Here is a 20,804-nt window from a genome sequence, read left to right as displayed (position 1 = left end):
CTCCAATTTCCCCCGCTTCATTCTTCCCCTCCTGCTATCTTCTTCTTCTTTTTAACATATATTGTATTATTTGTTTCAGAGTGGACACACTATTTTTAACTACTACCAACTTAGTCTTGTTAGAAATCATGCACTTAACAGGCTATGTATGTTTTCTTATAATTCATATTAAAAATACATAACAATTAAAATCATATGTTCATTGGTGAATCGCCTAAATTATGTCACACACCCCCCAGGGGTATGAATTTTCTACATGCGAAATGTTTCATTAGAGTATGAAAAACAAATGCCTTTTACCAGGGGTATTGGATTTAGGTTGAATGAAAACTCCTAACATCTTTTAAGCTACTTGCTATTGTCTTATAACAATGTGCATTCTGGAGGTGTTAGGGGACGGATGGAAAAGGTAAGAAAACATTTTACAGGACATTAATCTTAAACCAAAGGAATGGAAAGATCCCTTAATTGTGGCTCTAGTCAGTTTGGAGGCAGGGAGCTCTTCTCCACGCCCCTGAAATAATCATATCATAATGGCATGGTAATAATAACAGGAATGACTGTGTTGACTACTGCTAGAATTCAGAGAACTGCCCTATCTTCCTTCCCCTGATTTGTATTCCTGTCTGTACCACTGGCTGCCATATCATACAGAGGACCTGAGAGACCTTTTTCATGCCTGCCCTTATTTCATCTTTAAAAACAAACAGTAGGGGGGAAAATAGCCAAACCAAACTCAATGCACCGTGTCCCTCAGGCCTCAGCACAAAACCCCATTTCATGCTTCAGAGCCTTGACTATGACACGGTGCTCAGGTTGCCAGGCAGGGCGGGCTCTGGGCCCCAGATGAGCTCCTGCCATGGACTGACTGAAGCTAAATGGGCCCTGTGGGGCAGCCAGGGCGTGTCCTGCTGGTGCACGGCTGCCGTTCGGCTCCTCTTCTCTCCCCAACAAGCAAGCAGAGAGGGGGTTATATGAGCTATATACCTGCATAATGGTCCCTGGGAACGTATCTTCCAGGATGGTGGGGCAGCTCTCAATTCCAGATTGCTAAAGTTTAACATCCCATTTGGTGAACAACCTCGCTTTCGGCCTCTTGCATGTACACCTGGGTTCAAATCCTGTCTCTGCCAATTACTGAACTCTATTATTTTAAACCAGTTACTTAACCTGTCTGAGCCATAATTTCCTCATTTGTAACTGAGAGACTCAAGAGTCTCTCCTTCCTAGGGCCCCTTGATGATTCTGGTGGAATGAGTGGAAAGCCCTTAGCACCATGCCAAGTGCACAGTGTAGTAGTTTCTATCACTGCCCTAAGTAATTACCGGAAACACAGTAACTTACAACGGCCGGCCACTTATCTCCCTGTTTGCATGGGACAGGAGTCCAGGCAGAGCATGGCTCAACTACGTTCTCTACTCAGGGTCTCACAAAACCAAAGTCAAAGTACTGACTGCACTGAGTTCTTATACCCACTCTCCTGGAGAGAATCCAATCCCCAGCTCATTCTGCTGGTTGGCAGAATATTCAGTTCCCAGTGGCTGTAGCTCTGAGGTCCCCATTTCCATACTGGCTGTGAGCTGGGGCCACACTCTGCTCCTCGACACCACCGGCATTCCTTCTCCCCTTTCCTGCTCCATGCAGCCACAATGCTGCTGGGAGTCCTTCTCAGAGCCCTGTGTCTGCCTTTCTCTTCTATGTTTAAGAGCTCGTGTAATTGGGCCCACCTGGATAATCCATAATAACCTACTTATTTTAAGGTCAACTGATTAATAACTTTAATGTCGCTGCAAATTCCCTTTGCCAGGTAACACAGTATTTAGGAGTGTAACATCAGACACAAAGGTGATGGGGACCAAAATTCTACCGTCATAATTACTCCATGTTAATTATCAGTCATAGGCTGGCTCTATATAGGTGCACAGTCTATTTACTATGACTGCCTACAAGACATAGAAATTAAAAAACATAATAATAATCTCTCACTTTGGTTTTTACAATAGCTCCTGAGTAGGGGAGGTAACATCATTATCCCTACACTACAGAGGTTAAAATGTATTAGAATTTAGGACCTGAAAAGATTCCAGGGTGTGCTGAAAAAGACATAGATTACTTTTCTCGGTGGGGGCTGATTTATGGCAAGAACAGTGGGGCTGTAAGTTGTGGCCCCCTTTGCGGGCACACAAGATGACTTCTGAGACATACATAGCAGTGTCTGTCACAGAAAGCCAGATTTCTCAGTCATGGCTCTCCTGGTTGCAAGCAGTGGAAATCCTCTTGATAAAACATAAACAAAAAAAGAGGAAAAGGTTTTAAGACTTAATATTAAGGGTACAAAGAAATATCATATGACCTATAACCCAAGAACAGAACCAGGAACAAGAAAGCCTCAGGAACATCTGTGGCCACTCCTGCACGGCCACTCACCTTTGAGTATCTGTTTATCCTTTACTCTTGTCAAATGTGCCTTCTTGACAGTCCTACACCGCCTGCCCCCCACTTTCCCTCAAATCCAGAGTTTACCTGGCTGTAGTTCAAGTGCCCAACTTGATAAGGGCTTCTAAGATCAGATTCTAAATGTGAGGGGGTTAGTTTAAGTAGCTGCCCATCTGTGTTCTGATCAACTATAGCCAGAGCGGCATAGTCCTGCAGGGTGGATGTTGTGGCCAGGCTCAGATGTGTGCGTAAACTTGTGAAGTGGAGGACAATTCTCTACTAGGCAGAGACCATGAGCTGGTGGACACTGCCAAAGAGCCTTCTCAGCATTCTTCACAATATAGCCAGAACCCCAAGGACCCACTCTCCCTATATATTTTCTGAGCAATCAAGTCTCCTTGCAAGTGTGGGTCTGACTAGGTCTGATTGCCACCATCCATCTGATGAGGCAAGAAACTTGTGCTGAGTAACCTCTAGGTGACTACTTGGTAGCCAGCCCACATGCGGCTGCTGTTGGTTTGCACTCTGCTCAGTCACTTGTGACTAGGGTGGCAGGACTGGTTTCCCTCTGGATTCACAGTGGAGACGCCTGAGGTTATACCAAAAAGACCTCCTTCATGCTCTTCCCTCAGCAAAGGGCCACAGGTACAGCAGCATCTTGAAGCCTCACCGATTGCCCACAAGTGAAGCTGGGTCTTTACTCCAGGTACAGGAACTCCAGATTTCTTACTCTTCTAGTTCATGCTCTCAGAGAAGTGACTGGAATTCACAGAAATATCTCACAACCACATGCTCTGTTTGTGGCAAATAATGAGAGCTAGGGCTGTTAGGGGACAGAAGACTAGCTTAAGTAATGTCTGGCACAAAAACTGGTAGTCTGGCCGCTTGATAGCCTTGCATTCCTCTTTGGGATCTGCAGCTCAACAAGACTCTGAAAGTGAGTCTTCTGAGCACTAGTGAAATCTGTGACAGGGGACTCAGAATTGGAGATGTTAGCATAGTTTCAATCAGAGGCCAGCTTTTACATGACTAATCATAAAATATTAATTGCTAATCTTCACTGAGCATTTATTACTATCAGGTACTCTTCTAATCCGTGTCCATGTGTATGTGTATGTACGTATATATTCCGAGTAGGTAAAACCTGTATATGTACAACATACATTAATTTAAAAAGTATACCTCCTTCTATCCCAATCTCGAGATCCCTTTCCAACGTCAAACTTTGTCACTACTTCGTGTATCATTCTAGCAATAATGTTTGTTATCAGCAATCATAGATCAATAGCCCATTATTTTTATACCAGTGGCAGGATAATACTCATACATTTCTTCACCAGTCTTTTTTACTTAAATCTGAGAATTGTTTCAACTTGGTATATACAGATGTGCTTTTGTCTTCACAACAAATAGCAAATACATAAATGAAATTTTAAAAAATAAGATGTCGAATATGCTTTAACTGCTCTACAGACTCTAATCCTTTGCTGGGTTCTCTTGATTCTAACTTGATGCAGATGAACACATTTATTTATATCCTGAGAAACTCCACAGTCTGATTGCTATTCACATCCCTCCGCCTTTTACATTACCTGCAACGCAAGGATTTTTCAAGGAAATAACAGAATAGACTAATCTCAAGCAACTAATAACGAATATTGATCCTTATTGGTGTTGTTCCTGAAGATGCATGCAGTTTGTATCACCTGCATTTCAAATGGGAATAGGAAACAAGTGAGAAAAGAAATGTTCACCTGGCATGGACTTAATTAGTTTACAACTGTCTTTCTCTTTCTTTCCTTTTTTATTTTTTTCCACCAACTAGAGAACTTTTTAAAAAGTTCCCTATTGATCTAATTAGAAATAGGGATTAAACAAATAAGTAAATATCAAATAAATAAAGTGCACATTGGGAAAATGTAAGACAATTTGGATGACCTGCTTGAGTAAATTATCTTTCTCTTTCCCACTCCCTCCAGTACCAAATAAATTAGGAGCTATAGCAAATCAAAATGTCTCCAAGGGAAGTCTTCTAAACTCTCTCACAACAAGGAAGTTTGGGTATAAACAGAGTTGTCCCAGGAACTGTTAAAAACAGCAAATGGAAAAGCTCCTAGGACTGGTAAATTCACTGCCGTGTTTGTGGTAATGACAACTTTTCATCACGGAAACAAGTAAGTGAGATGCAGGGGGAAAAATGAGGTTTTGTTCTGTTCTGAATTAGCTTGCACCCAGTTTTGAAAGCAGCTACTAATGACAGCCACTAAAAGAGCCAGAAGTAGGGTGTGTTCTATGGAGATCATTCTGCCCAGACTGCTTAAAGTAAAAATAAATAAATAATACATCAAAATAGCATGGAATTTGTCTTGATATGACTGCAAGGCTTCTGATAACTAGCTAGCATTGCCTACCAAATGAAAGATTCATCTGTTTATCTCCAGTTGTTTTCTTTGGAACAATTCCTATCCTAAAATAATTATAAAGCAATTACTTGCCAGTTTTCACTTTATTGGTTACTACTTTTACTCAAAGAATAGTAATTACTACATAATTACAGTACATGGTTATCTGAACAGTCTTAACTGTGCCTACGAGCGATAAATTATACAGTCAGTGTGGCTCTAATTACATATTCTACAGAGCATAAATAGGTCATGACCGTGTAGTTACATGTTAATAAGTCCTTCTTTATTTTTCAGAGACTAGTACAATAAAATGTCATTTGCTCCACTTCCCTCTGGTAATCTCTAGAGTCATGCACATGGCTGTGCCTGGCATTCTGAAAGCCAATGCACTACAGTGTGCATTCAGTGTTGCCCACCAGCTCTCAATCTCATTCAAGTACACTCACTAGGGCAGAGAGAAATTAAGAACTGTGAAGTAAAAATCTGTTTCTAACCCTTCTTTTTAGCGTGTCCTTTTTGATGAAAACTCAGCAGCAGTGGCTTAGATTCAAGAATCGCAGGTGCATAAGCTTAAAAGTGCCACTACAGCCTTACCTACATATAATCACTGCACCCAAAATGCTTGGATTCAAAAGCAGGAGAGAGGCTTAAACTTGATTTGGGGCCATTAATTTGTTGTTTGTGTTCTTATGAAATCATTTTGTTTCCAAAAGTGACCGTAGGGAATCAAGTATTTGAGAACAAAGGGTTTAGAAATGCAATCTTCTAACAGATCTTTTTAAATTTTCTCTTTTAAATATAGGACCGGATTTCATAAAAATCTGAGTTGCATGAAATCAGTATGTACTACCAAACTAAATCAAGCCCATCCAACTGCATCATACCTGTTTACTACACATAATTCAATTGAAGGGAGCGCATGGAGAGAAAGAGCTTCAAGGAGGTAGAAGACAGAGGGCAAGAAAATGGCTCTCCCAGCAGTTACTGATGAACTCTGAGAGGTGCCACACAGGGACAGATCCTGACATGCTCACAAGAGGTGGGGATGAAATGCAAGTAGACAGCTTAGCAACATGCCCTCCTACCCTCGGCCACATAGCCTCTCCAGAGGCAACTGTTCTCTGAAAACTCATTCCTTTCCAGTTGGTCCCGATGCTCCTGGAGCAGAGATCTGCTGACTTGTCAAGTATTCATGTCAGAGGGAAGAGCCTATCACAAAAGAGCAGGAGAAGGCAAGGGCAGAGAACAAGTATGCAGAGATACAGAGCTGAAGCCACTGCCACAGGGGCTGCCACAGGGGCTGCCACAGCAGAAGGAGAGTGATGAGATAGATCAGATAAAATACTGGGGCTATCCTCCCTGAAGACTGGTTTGAGGTCTCGATTCAGTTCAGTACACGATAAACATTTTTTAAAAATTAATAAGTAAATGAATGAAAGAGGGTCTCTAGAGAAGTTTTCAGTTAAGGAGCAAAGTAAATCAAAGAACGAAAGGAATTAGGAAAAGAACACTTCTAAAAAAAACTATTGTTAAGTGACAATCATTCTACATACACAGTCTTCTCAATCTTTGCAAGAACTCTGTGTGGTAGGTATTATTGTCATTTAACTGATAAAGTAGCTGAGGCTAGGACTGATACAGTGCCTTTGCCAGTATCACACACTTAGTAAGTGGCCAGATGCCAACAGCTCATTCAACCCTGACACTCACATCCAACACCAGGTAATGCTAAAAACTAACTTCTTATGAATACTTCCAAGTGCTTTACACACATCACTTTATTCAATGCTATTAAATAATCCTATTAAATAATCAGTGATAAATCTATTTTTATTTCCAATCTACAGATGAGGAAAATGTGCATTTAGGAGTGAACTCTTTAGCCCACGATGACATAGTAAGTCGGTGCTAGAGCTGGGGGATCCAATCCTGTTTGAATGAGCAAAGCCTGTGCCCTTCATTGCTACCCTCTCCCAGTCTTAAACCAGAGATTCAAAGGGAAGAGGTGATTTCCTGCCCAAAAGAGGCTGACAATCTACTGGAGGAGCTCTGGCCTTTCCATAGGAATTCATTACTGAATTATATTCAAATGGTAAAAGAACACATTTTCCTCTCCTTGTCTGCATCACCTTTTCCCCCACCTAGGTGTGCTAGGGGGCTCACCTCCACACTCCCATAGCACCCTGGATATGGACTTGTCCTCTTTCATATTGGGCCCTTGTATTTTTGAGGTCTAACATTTCAATTCTTATTTCTGTACCTGCAGGGCCATGCACAGGACCTGGCTGTAACCTGTTCAATTGCTTTGGAGAGATGAATGAGTGAATGAATGAATGAGTGAATGAATGAATGAGTGAATGAATGAATGAGTAAATGACAGACATGGAACCCTAGACTGGAAGAGACTATAAAGAGAAAATTTATTCCAACTACCTCATCTTACAGAATTATTTTCTTGGATTCAGAAAAATGTTAAGTGACTTGTCCAGAAGCAATTTCTAGATAAATATGTAACACACACACATAAACACACACACACACACACACTAATAACTAGCCTTATAACAAGAACAAATTACATAAAATGAGTCTCTCTTGGGACTAAGCTTTAGGCAGATTTTGAATTTCTTAGAGGTTTTTTAGCTATATAGGCCACAGATTGTGATGAGAACACACCCTAATTTGGCAAGTGTTTTGTATCCATAATGAGATTTCTAAATGTTATCTGTTTTTAGTATATAAAGATATTCTGAGTAAAATATTTAGTGTAATTGTGGCACTTGTCATACAGTCTTTCCTCCTTCTATACCCCAAAAGGATTACATAGCCTGAGGTGGTAGTTAGCAATGAAGGGGTTCTGTATATTTGTGTATTTTTTACTCGTGAATTTTTTTAAAACACAGAGTTTATGCTTCAGCAGTGAGAAATTCCTGAAATCATGGAGAGACTTGAAATGGATGCACTACATCTGACTAGCAACCTTCTAACTTACCATCCAAACTAGGACCTGATACATTTGAGAGTGAAAGGGGATGTTATTAATAATTAGGTCTGGCATGCCGCAAGTATCTCAGGGCAAATATTCACCCTGGACACATTTACAGAACAATGCTAAATAAGTTTTCAATGAAGGTAAGAGGCATGGTTGCAAAAAAGGCAGAGGGGAAAACATTCTTGGTATGAAAAATGACAGGGACAGAAGTTTTGTGATTTGTCATCTTTGAGGGATTTGAAAATCTGATGGGAATCATAGACCTTCTCCTATAGACAATGCACATACACACATTTTTGCATAAAATTTCGGGGGTCCACAAATTCTTTAAAGTCCACCCATAGACTCCTAGACTGTCAAATACTATATCCAGATTAAGAATCCTGGTTCTAGAATGAGATTTCTCAACCTTGGCACTATTGACATCTAATGTTGGATCATGCTTTGTCACTGGGGGCTGTCCTATGCAATGCAGGACACTGAGCAGCATCCCCGGCCTCTACTCACTAGATGCTAAAAACAGCATCCCACCTCCATTATGACAACCAAAAATGTCTCCAGGCACTGCCAAATGTCCCCCAGGGGGCACATAGCCCCCACCTGATCACTCTTCTAGAGACAGGAGTAAGAAAATCTCACGGTGGGGCACCTGGGTGGCTCAGTCGTTAAGCGTCTGCCTTTGGCTCAGGTCATGGTCCGAGGGTCCTGGGATCGAGCCCCGCATCAGGCTCCCTGCTCGGCAGGAAGCCTGCTTTTCCCTCTCCCACTCCCCGTTTGTGTTCCCTCTCTCACTGTGTTTCTCTCTGTCAAATAAATAAATCTTAAAAAAAAAAAGAAAAGAAAAGAATATCTCACAGAATAAGGGATAAGAAGTGGACATTACTTACTAGTAGGCAACACAGATGAAATCAGACAAGAATAATAATAATAATGTGAAGCAGTGCAGCATAAAAATTGCAAAATTCCCACCTTTGACTCCATTTATGCTGTTAACTCATGACGGATACGATCATTCTCTTCAAAAAAGAGGGTTAATGACACCTACTTAGAATTCGGCTCCATCGAAGAGTACCTGGGCTCTATCACCTCACACCACCATCTGACAGGTGTCAAGCAGAAATGATTCTGCTAAAAACATTCTGCAGTGTTGTAATGAGGAGAACTTGTAACCTAAACTGTGAGAAACATTCTGGGAGGCTGTTCCATCTATAATCAGTCCTACAGAGACAGGGCATATTAAGCACCTGCACAAGGGCAGTTTCCAATTCAGTAAGTATTTATTAGGCACACTGCATCCTCAGCATGCTCTTCTCAATTGGAAAATGAGCAAATGGACACATGATCTCGAAAATCCTTTTAGCCATAAAAATGTTGTGATCCTATTAATGACAGACAGAGACAGAAATACAGATACATATACAGCTATCTCTCTCTTTCTAACCTTCTGAGCCTCAGTTTCCTCTGTATACTGAGGTCAGACAACTACACAGCAAGTCCAAATGTGCATTTGCAGATGAGCACCTGGAGACCTATAAGATGTCCCTGAGGAATGTGTTATGGGGGTTGGGGGTAGGAAGATAATGAAGTAGGAGGCAAGGGACTGGGGCGTCCTTTGTCTCAGGGTTCCGCATCAGAGATTTGTGGCATTTCTTCAATTTCATATGCTAGGAGCTTTAAAAAATGGAATTAGCTTAAACTTCTCACCACCTCTGAGTCTCTGCTTATGATAAAAATAAATGCCTGTGCCCCAGTCCTACAGGTTCTATTTCAGTACTTCTGGGGTGGAGCCTGAAACTCAGCATTTTAAGTTTTTTGGGTTTTTTGTTTTGTTTTATTTTATTTCAAAGTAGGCTCCATGCTGGGCATGGAGCCCAACAGGCAGCTTGTACTCACAACCCTGAGATCAAGACCTGAGTTGAGATGAAGTGTCGGACGCTTAACAGACTGAGCTACCTGGTTGTCCCAAAACTCTGCATTTTACCAAGCACCTCAGGTGATTCCGAGTAGATGCCCCAGGTACACACTTTAACAGGCAGGGATTTAGCTAAAGAGAAGGAAAAAAGCTATCTTCCCCAGGATATTAGACAAAGGGAATACAGAGAATTGTGGGCAACTTGAGAAGTTAAAGCTACATGTCCCTTCTCTTCCTTCTCCACCTAACAAACTCCAGCTTATTCTTCCAGGCCCAGCTCAAGTATCGCCACCCTGCGAATCCCTTGGACCATCCCCTGTCCCAACGATTAATGCAACATCCATTGAGCTGCAAGCTTCTAGAGAAAGAGAGCATACCTCGGTTATATCCTATTTATATTGTGCCTGGTATGAGAAATATTCAATAAATTTGATGGCTACAGTGTTTTATTTTATCCTTTTCTTCCCTATTACAGTTTGTCCCCAAAGAGTCCAAATTTCAAGAAAAGGCCACAGATTCTCATCCTACAACACACAAGTTACACACTGGAGCAACAACTGAGAGGGAACTGCCAGCAGGGTCACATGAGGACCTTCTGGGTTGCAGATTTCTCATACCCTCACCTCACTGAATGGACTAGAAATCTCTACAGAGACTCTTTTATAAGATCACTAATCCCCTTCGTGAGAGTTCCACCCTCATAACCTAATCACCTCCCAAAGACCCCACCTACAAATACCATCACCTTTGGGGGTTAGAATTTCAAAAGATGAATACTGTGGGCACACAAACATTCAGGCCATAGCACATACCTATTTCACTGAGTAAGACTGTAGTAGATTTTAACCATGTTATGTGGGAATTATGGAAGTATAAGACAGTCCCTGCCTTAAAATTTTTGCTATCTTCCTAGTAAAAGGACATTCACATATGAAACAAGAGAGCAATAAATTCAGAAGAACTGAGAACTTAATTGTGTTCTACAAGCTCCCTAGAGGGAGGTCAACAAGGGCTAAGATTTTTCCTTTCAATGTCTCAGAAGCTACAGAAATATTTCTCTCAAATGAGCTGACCTTACTAGACTTAAGCTGATTTAGAAAAACAGATAGGATTTTAATAGAGAGAACAGAACAGGAAGGGCATTCTAGGCAAGGGGAATAGTTAGACGGGGGAAAAAAAAAAAGAAGAAGCCAGAAACCAGCATGGTATACTCCTAATACATGCCTGAGACTGGCCTGAACAAATCTAGAGTAAAAGAAAGGAAGAGGCAGAGTAGAGAATGATTATAAAGAACCAATTGTCAGAAACTACAGAAAAATGATAGACTAAAAAAGAAAGAAGAAAAGAAATCCTAAGTAGGAAGATATATTAACTTGAAAACAGTGAGGAGACACTGGGTTGCATTGCTGCCCACTAACTTATGGAAGGAAACCAAGGCCCACAGAAGATGAGACACACCCTGTGATGAAGATCTTCTGGCTAGTCCACCATGTGTCCACTACTTGTCTCTTCCCAATGGGTGGCACTCTTCCAGAAGCTTCACATTTCCTAGCATAAAAATTTAGTTTGAAAGTTAGTTTGGAGATTTGATATTCCTTAAATGTAAATGGCCATCTTCCGAATATTCTTTTTACGAGCCTCCGAAGTGAATAGAACATAAATTTGGGGCTTTTCCTTTTTTGATGTTTATATTTTTATTTTGATCTGTACAGTTAAGGCCACATGCACAGCAGAGAACCAGAGAACAACATCTCAAAAAATATGTTCAATATCATTATCATCTGTGAGTGCCAGTCTATAGAACAGGTAGAGGGCAGGCCATGGAAATGGCAGCAGTAGGTTTGTTTTCTGACTCCAGAACTTTCCAGATATGTGACATTGGGCAAGTCACTTAATCTCTATAATTAGGTTCCCTCATCTATAGTATTAGGTTGATAAAATCACCCAACTCCTGGGAATGTTGTGGGGACCAAATAGGAAAAAACATGTAAAGTACTTAATAACGAGCCTGCAACACGTTGAGTCTGCAGTAAATGTTAGCTATTATTAGCTATAATACCTTCAAATATACCACATTTTAAAAGGAAATTTGGAAGATATATCCTAGGGTACTGGAATATGTACTGCTTTTTAAGTCTCATATGAAATTCACTTAGCAACTCATTTGCTTTCTGGTTCAAAAGGGAAGTTTGTTTTTATATTAACCAATACATAGACTGAGTACATGCTTTAGACCCAGCAAAGGAGGAATCCCCATAAAGGGCATCATTCTTTTTCAACGAGTATATTCCAAATTTTGCAATCATAAAATCTAGAACTAAGATATTTAAATTTCAACATATATAAAGGTTTGTGTTTTATAGTTTATTACTGTTCGTATGTGTGACTACATATGGCAGGTAATTTTTGCTGAGTTTGGGAGCTCCAAGGGTCTTAACTGGCCATAGGTGGTGGGGTGGAGAGGGGCTAGGGATGACCTCCAGGGGTATCATAAAGTCCCTGTAAATTAGGGATGCTTAAAAGGGTCTATAGTTATAATTAGATTTTCAAAGGACTCCATCATATTAAAACTTTAAGATCTAATTAACAATACCAATAAGGGGTTAATAAAATCAATAATTATACATACATACAATAATCAGCAGTTCTTGTAATTAAGTAGATCAATATGACTAATAAAAAGCCTGTGACATACTGTGATAAAAATGAGTTAAATAATTTTTTAAGTTGCAGAATGGCATTTATGATACATATTTCTGATATATACTAAACACATGTAGTATTTCTAAGCAGATATCATATATAGCATATGTAACATGTTTTTATAAAATAAATTTAAATTGTGTATATATATGTGTGTGTGTGTGTGTGTGTGTGCCTGCATGTGTACTATGTACATATTTTAAAGTGCTTAGAAAATATATTACAATGGCTAATAATGGTTATCTTTAGGTAGTAAAACTAATATATGAGGTATACATTTTAGCTACCTTATTTTCTCAAGTAAAAGATGCTTTTTCTCCACATTTTAATATTTATGAAATCAGAATTTACTATGTAATCAAAAAATGAATCTAATCAAATTTTCTTTGCTCCCTTCCCCCAGAAAACTCTTAATTATAAATGATGTCTTGCAATTGGGGATGAGTTCAAGTCAAGAAGATATAGCAGGTATATATCCCCAAATTGCTTAAATTCTTTTCAAGGAGCAAATATGTCTTATGTTTTTGTTTTTGTTTCTTTTCTTTAAGACAATGTAGATAAGTTTCAAACTCCTTACTTTTAATCCATGCTATTCAAATAAAATAGGTCACAGGAATATGTATCTACCTACAGAAATTCAGTATTTGCATATATTTGCATATTATTCAGTATCATTAAATGCCAGTTCCTTAATCTAGGAAAACTCTCCAGTGGTAAAATAGCACTACCAGAAAGTTGGAGCTAGAGGACTTTTTCTCCCACCTCTCAAATAACTTCACAGGGATACAAGCATGTGATAATACTTGTATCATTACAGAGTTCTTAACAATATGTGAGGCCACTGGTCTGAGCACTTTACATGTATCATCTTATTTAATTTCCACAATAATGACATAAGTTCAATTTATTACATCCAATTTACAAGTGAAGAAACTGAGGCTTAGAGACTGAAAATGATGCTGAGTCCTATAACTAGCATGAAGCAGTGAAAGGAATCCTACAGATCTCTGCCTGTCCCTAAAGCTTCATTTTTAACCAGTGCACTGCTCCCTCTCCACCTCTTCTAGCTCCATCCCCTTGACCAAAGAAATCGTATACATGTATCTGGAAATAATACACCGTGTGTGTTTAGCTGTGATGACGCCAGAGTGTTCTCCAAACAGAAGAATGAGGAATAACACAGGGCAGATCAGTGTAAGGAATTTATTCAAAGATCTCTCACAAGCTAATGTGCTCGCTAAGCTCTACTTCCCCACATTGTACCAGAGTCTGCCTCTGGGCCTTTGGGGCAGACACTATATTCAAGGGTTGCCACAGGTTTGGCAGAGCAGGTAGCAAACATTAGCTCTGGTCTATATCTAATAAGATTTTTTGTCAGCCTTGCTCCTATTTGGATTACCAAGTTTTGTGCAACTTAAAAGGCATATTACCTTCTTAAAAGCTAAGTGAAATGAACAAAGTCTAATTAAATGTGATTTACTGGTTGATTCAGTATTTATAAGCAGACAGCTCACTGGCTTCAGAAGTTGAGTATTGGTATCAGTAGAGCAGAGGATATTCAGAGAGGTTAAAAATAAATGGCTGGAAGATTAGGCTCAAAAACCCGTTAGTGCCAAGTTAGATGATTTATGTCCATAAATCATTCCAACGTTCAGATTCCATGTGTTAAAATAATTCAAAAATAATTTTGCACTGCCTTTTGATCTGAAATCATAGCAAGCACTGCCATTGAAGCAGATGAAAAATTAAGTGTCTTCATTTCTTCAGAAATAGGGCACAACTAAATTGCTCTATTGTAAATTTTGACATCCCTGCTCTGTAGGGATTGTGCTCAGTTTGCTAGATTTTGCTACCACAGAAACCAAAGAGCAATCAGCTATAGGACAGAAAACCTGGAATGAAAACCTTGGGGATAGAAAGGACCATCAAAAGAATTTTCCAAGTCCTTGGAAAAGCTTCTTGGGGAAGAATTAAATGGTCCTTTTCTTGATCCAAAGGGGACCTTAACCATATCACAGCTATTGTGTTTGTTACATCATATTATACTGTTTGTCAGCCAGTCTGAGTAGTGCCTCTGGTCACCAGAGAGTGGATGCCCTCCTCAGAGACCCACTCAGATCTACTCCTATCCAGTACTGCACTCTGCATAGGATGATTAAGATATGTTTATACGTGAGTGAAAGAGAGATGAAGTCAGAGACAGAGAAGATAAGAATCCAAAGTCTTCTCCATCAAACACTTTGAATGGAAGTAATATGAGTTGCTGATCATTAGCACTCTCTCCTATTATCGATCGGTCAGACATACACACTCTATTCCACTTTTTAACCTACTTTTAAAGTATATTTTACTTCAGTGGCACCAAGATCTGAATTTTAAATTGAAATACAATTGCCTTGATTCCTACCAATTAGTTTTTCTTACATACCTGGATTTAGGGGCAATTGTATTTAGTATGGATATTTTGTGCATGCTTCATGACATCAGAATTCTCTAAAAACCAAACATAATATCTGAGGGTCTCAGCATAAAGTAGTCACATGTAATAGAGGGGACTAATATAATTGCTGTCTGTGGAAATACCAGGAGAGTGGGGCGGGGCGGGGTGGTGAAGAAAAGACTTCTATCATTCATTCAAGTTTACCTTAAAAGAGAAATACCATAATCCAATTAAGCTATTAACTGCCTAATGCTGCAAGTAGTGTTTTCTTTTCCAGACATGCACACCCAGGGCTCTGAGTACCAAGATTCAACAGTCCCAGTGCAGTGGCTATAATTAAGAAGTGTTCAGGGTGCCTGGGTGGCTCAGTAGGTTAAGTGTCTGCCTTCAGCTCAGGGTCCTGGGATCGAGGCCCACATCGAGCCCCACATTGGGCTCCCTGCTCAATGGTGAGTCTGCTTCTCCCTCTCCCTCTGCCGCTCCCCCTTCTCGTGCTCACTCGCTCTCTGTCAAATAAGTAAAATCTTAAAAACAAAAAAAAAAGAAGTATTCATTTACTGGAGGTATTTTTGCAGCAAAGAGGGGGACACAGGGTCAAAACACTCTATCTACCAAGGAATTTGAGGCAAGTCACTAACTCTGTATAACTCAGACTTCTCTTCTGTAAAAACTTAATATGTCAGTGTGTTATAAAACTGAGAAGCCTTCACCCTGTCTTCATTCTTCCCACAGGATTTCTATCTATCAGCTTCCTGCATCTAGGCTACTCTCCCTTGCAATCTCTGGACACTGCACTTCCAAGAAAAGATAGTGGGGCTGGCAGGTATCCTTCAGGGCTGATGCAAGAAGGGCTACCTTCTATGAATAGGATTGTGGGCCAGAATAAGCACACAAACACAAATCACTATTTCTCAAGCTCCAGAAATCTACAAAAAGAAAAAAAAACTTTGAGATCCAAGACGCTTTAAGGGATTTTTTTTTTGAAACTTAAGTCTTTTGATAGGAGTTATTTTTTTAAAAAATAATAAAGCATGTTCTAAATTATTTTGAATGTCACCTCTTTGTAACTGACCAGGGCCAGATGGCTGATCAAGGAAAAAAGCAGATGCTATAGGGCTTCTCACATTGGGAAAAGAGACCATTTATTTGGGTTCCTCAAACTATCAAATTTGAGATGCTCTTCACTGAACAGGTTGAAGTAACAAGATGAGGAAGACAGAGTATTTAAGAAAACACTGAATTCAAAGTCAGATACCTAGGCTGGTGATTTGGATCAAGGCACCAACCCAATGATTTGGGACAAAGCAGTGCAACTCCCTAGAATCATTTTTTTTTTCCCTCATCTGTAAAAATGGGGATGGGTATTATGATGATTGTGACAGTTATGATAATAGTGATAAAACCAGCTACACCTCAAGTATCACACGCGTTCCCATATGTGCAAATACTTTCTGGTGCTAAGAAGAGAAAACACTAGGAACAGAACAAACACGCCTGGGGGAGATGCTACAGGGAGAGGAGTCAGTGAAGGGATCTGCTGGGGGTGGGGTGGGAGGGGAACAGATGGAGAAGGTGGAAAGACAAAAACAATATAGGCATTGGAAGGTGGATAAATACATGAGTCAGAGAAAGGAATTAAGTTCTTCTCTTTCTGGAGATATCAGAAAAGGTTTAGATGCAGAAAGCAGGCTAGGCAGCAGATACCTCCCATGTCGCCTGTGCACACCTGGAGTGGGAGAAGCTAAAAAGAACACCGATGGAAGCACTGGGCAGAAAAGGCATGGCAGCTCAACAGGAGAAGGCTGCAACAGCATCTGACCGGCTGCTCTGCAGCCTGGTATGTGCTCTCAGGGAGAACCAGTCCTCCCAGAGGAGAGTTCTCATCCACAGTAGAAGCCTCGGGCCCAGGTATGGCTCTGGAAGGGACACACATTCAGGGGGGAAGAGTCAGCACTCAGGGCTCTCCTGAGAAAATTCAATATGGGCCTTTACCACTTGCCATTCCCTCTGCCTGGTGTCCTCTTCCTTCAGCTCTGGCCACGTCGGGCTGCCTCTCAACCATCCTTTAGGTCCAACTCAAAGGTCACCTCCTCAGAGGCCAGCCTAATCGCTCTGTCTGAGGCCAGCCTCCACGACCGCCTCTGGTACATTCCATATTTCCTTCCTGGCACTTTTCACAATCTGAATATACACTGCTTTTGTATTTTCTTATTTAAAGTCAGTCTTTCCCTATATGCGGTCTAATATAGTAGCCACTAGCCCTGTGTGGTTAAATTTCAACATATTAAAGTCAAGGAATTCTCAAAATTCAGCTGCTCAGTTGCACTATACCATATCCACGGTAGCCACATGTGGTTAGTGGCTGCTATACTGAACAATGAATCAACCCTTAATTGAATTGAATCAAATCGAATCACATTGCAATACTGCATCATCACAAAAAGGTCCTTTAGTTAGCACTGATCTAGAATGCAAATTTCTAGGAGCAGCACCCTTACCTACTGTGTTCACTGCCATATTCTTATTGTCCAAGACAGTGCCTGGCTTAGGCTTAGAGAGGTGATCAGGAAATATCTTCTAAACAAGAGAGTGAAAGAATGAGTGAGGATGGCCCCAAAGTCTTATATCCATACTGGGTAAGAATAAAATAATAAATAAAGTGGTTGAAGAAAATGGGTCTGCAGCCTGAAATCACCCAGGAATTCTCAATATCTGATCGGCATGCAATCTATGAAAATTAATGTGTGACATGTGTGTTATATTGCATTTTCTGCTAATTAAACTTCTTAACATAATATAACTTTATGGCCAGTCCCATAGTTCAGATATTCCCAGGAGATCTCTGGAAGGAAGGCGAAGGCAGTAATATATTACTGGAAAACTTCTATGAAAGGACTTACATAAGAAACTGCATGAAACCAATTCACAGATCCAACTGTTACACAAAAGTATGCTGTTAATGGGTGCCAAAGAATGAGAGAATAGCACTATATTTCCTATGGGGCTGGGCATTCTCAGCTTATTCATTTAATAAATACATGAGCATATGCTACAGGAAAGTGGGAATGCCCTGATCCCTAGAATTCAACTCTATGTCCTATGAAGAAATAAGAGCTCAGAGTTGTGAAGACTCCCTCTCAAAATGCACTGAATCAACCAGTTAGTAGTGGGTTCTGCTTGTTGAAATTCAAGATCAACATGTAAACACTCTTTTGAAGATGTTGTTTGTTTGTAATGAAACTAACCCACTCTAGCACAGAGTCCTGTTCATTGCATATGTTCAGATGTCTGTTGAGAAAATAGAAGGTTTTTAGCTGTGCCCCCAGTTCACATCATGGGATGGGCTGGCATGAAGAGGAATGCCTTTTTAGAGTCCATCACCTAATCTCTGTTGGGTGTGTCTGATCTGGAAAATAGTGTCTCTCCTCAAGTGAGCAAGGTGGAATCGTGTTATTCTATCCACTGTTGCTCCACCTAGACAAAAAATAAAGGGTGCTGCCCATTCCTGTTAGCCATTCACAAAAGCCATCTACCCATGCTGACAGAGAAATGTGGACAGATGCAGGTCCGGTGGCTCATGCCCCAGAGCAGCCTGATCTAGCTCCCGGGATTCTGGCCAAGCTCCTCTCTCTAATTCTGCCCTGCAGATCCTGATTTGTATCATGACCCTAGGACCCCATCTGCCCTGCTTCAAAATGTCTGCTCAGTAGAGAGGGAACAGAATAGATGAAATTTACCCAAGCCTCCTGCCACCCCTTCATTTAATCTTTGGTGCTACGCTTCTTAGCCAACAGTTTTGTTCTGTTTGGGATTTTTATAAAAGGCATCAAAGTATTATCTTGCGAAGTGTTGATTGGGGGATAAGTGTTGAAGCAGAGGCCCAGATGATATGCACTGCAGCCTGACAGTGGATCAGAAACATGTTTTAATTGCAGTCATCTTGCGGTGTATTTTATCTGTACCTCTAGCAACTAGCACAGTATTTGATATGGAACATTCATCTGACAAATATCTGTGGAAGGTAGGAAGGGAAGGAGGGAGCAGGGGAAAGAGAAGGAGGAGGGAGAGAAAGGAAAATAGACAAAAGGGCTTCCCATCTTTGGGAGTGTCAGCCAAAATATCCTGCATTTATTCAAGTCATTGAAGGCACTGGACCACACCTAACAACACTATGTACTTATTGAGTACTTTCTCCCAGCACTGCATCACACATGGAGGAATAAAAACAGAAAAACAGAATCACTGAGAAGAATGCTTAGCACACTCTATGAGTTCCATAAATATTGGGAGATTGAGGACATGAGCAAGTGCTTGGGCAAGGCAGAAAACAGGAGGGGAGAGGTGGAGAGAAAGGAAATACAACATACTGGGGGAACTGGGGAAGGAAGGGAGAAAAGGCAGCAACTGAAGTTAATTGTGCAAAGAGATGATGTAAAGCTAATGCTAAAGGCTGCAAAGAGCAGTGGTTTTGGAGAGAGGCAGTCCTGGATTCTAATCTGCCTCAGTACTTACGAGGTATGCAAGCTCTCAAAGCCTCAGTTTCCTCATTTGTAAAATGAGAATAAAAGGAGCACCTAATCTGGGGGTTGCTGAGAGGATGAGATAAGGTAATGCACCCTGTAGAAGACGTACAGTCAGTGTAGATGGCAACACTGATCAGATGTGATGCTAATCTAGGTGGCTCACACTTGTTTTGTGGATGTGTCAAAGCATTCTTCTGACACAATTCCTGCCTCAAAACCCCTGGGGGTTAGATAAACGGAGGTGACCTCTCTTCAATGCGTCGGCAGAACACAATGCAAGCAACTCTCTTGTTAACCATCAGCAAATCTGTCAGGACTTTGTAAGTGCCTCTTTGCCCTGGCTCCAAAGACCATAATGAAAGTGAGGGGGATCAGGATCATCCCAGTGCATCTCAGGGAGCAACCTTTTGGCCTTCCACCATCAGAATTTGAGCCTACATCTCCAGCTTATTTCCTATCACTCCTGTACCTCAGCCAAACATCACTTGAAGTAGTTGGTTTTCATCCTATGTTCCCCCATATGCTTGGATATTCCTATGAAGAAGTCTGGGTTCATGTCATCTTACCATATTGACAGCCTCTCTCCAATCCTTAACCCTACCACCAAAGGACCAGTTCAAACTATCTCATTCTCTGAAGCCCACAGGATTTTTTTCTTTCATTGAACTCAGGTTACCCAATCTCCAAAGTCCATCTACTTTGTCATGCTATTATTTAACATACATATTTATTTCTTATCTTTTCACTTAAAGCTTCTGGAAGGCTGATTTTTTAAAAGTACTTCTTCCCTGGACCTAGCAATTTAACACAGTGATCTGATGTAGGAGATTTCTTGATCAATGTTCATTAAAGTATGAAGTAGGACCATAAGCAGCAAAGGTAGGACTGGGAAAAACTGGTGAGAAGGTCACAGTTTACTTCCTCATCTCTTCTCCACCCATTAAAAACGCAGGTGTTATTTCCCTCTGACACTCATATTCCTTAAAATAATAATAACTGCATTTACATAGTTCTTGATTTTCGCCAGGCATGGTTCTAAGCACTTTGCTTTTATCAATCCTTTTAATCTTCAGAAGAGTCCTACTTTTATGGAGGGTAATTATTATTATCCCTATTTCACATTCTACTCAAAGCCACAAATGGCAGAGCCAAGATCCTTGGACACGGATAGTCTGACTCTAGTGCACTTATTCTCACCCACTCTTCTGCCTTGACTTTATACAGGGAGACCAATGGTTGTCTCTTGAAAAAGCTGGCTTCTGAGCAGATAGCTGGACAATGAAAAGGAGCAAGTCTAGCCAAGACTTGGGGGAAGAACATATCAAGGAAGCAAACTATTAATGTCTACAAATGTCTAACATGGCGTACAAATTGTTAATACCCACACCATTTA

General features: G+C 40.6%; 1 protein-coding gene across 2 annotated transcripts in view; it reads right to left on the bottom strand.

Annotated features, from left to right (window-relative positions):
* The window catches only part of KCTD16 (potassium channel tetramerization domain containing 16), a 268,173-nt gene that overhangs the window by 115,315 nt on the left and 132,054 nt on the right, over positions 1 to 20,804 (bottom strand). The gene's annotated exons all lie outside the window — the stretch shown is intronic.

Source organism: Zalophus californianus, chromosome 5, assembly GCF_009762305.2.
Source record: "Zalophus californianus isolate mZalCal1 chromosome 5, mZalCal1.pri.v2, whole genome shotgun sequence".
NCBI classification, from domain to species: domain Eukaryota; kingdom Metazoa; phylum Chordata; class Mammalia; order Carnivora; family Otariidae; genus Zalophus; species Zalophus californianus.
This window is presented reverse-complemented; position numbering and strand designations above follow the sequence as displayed.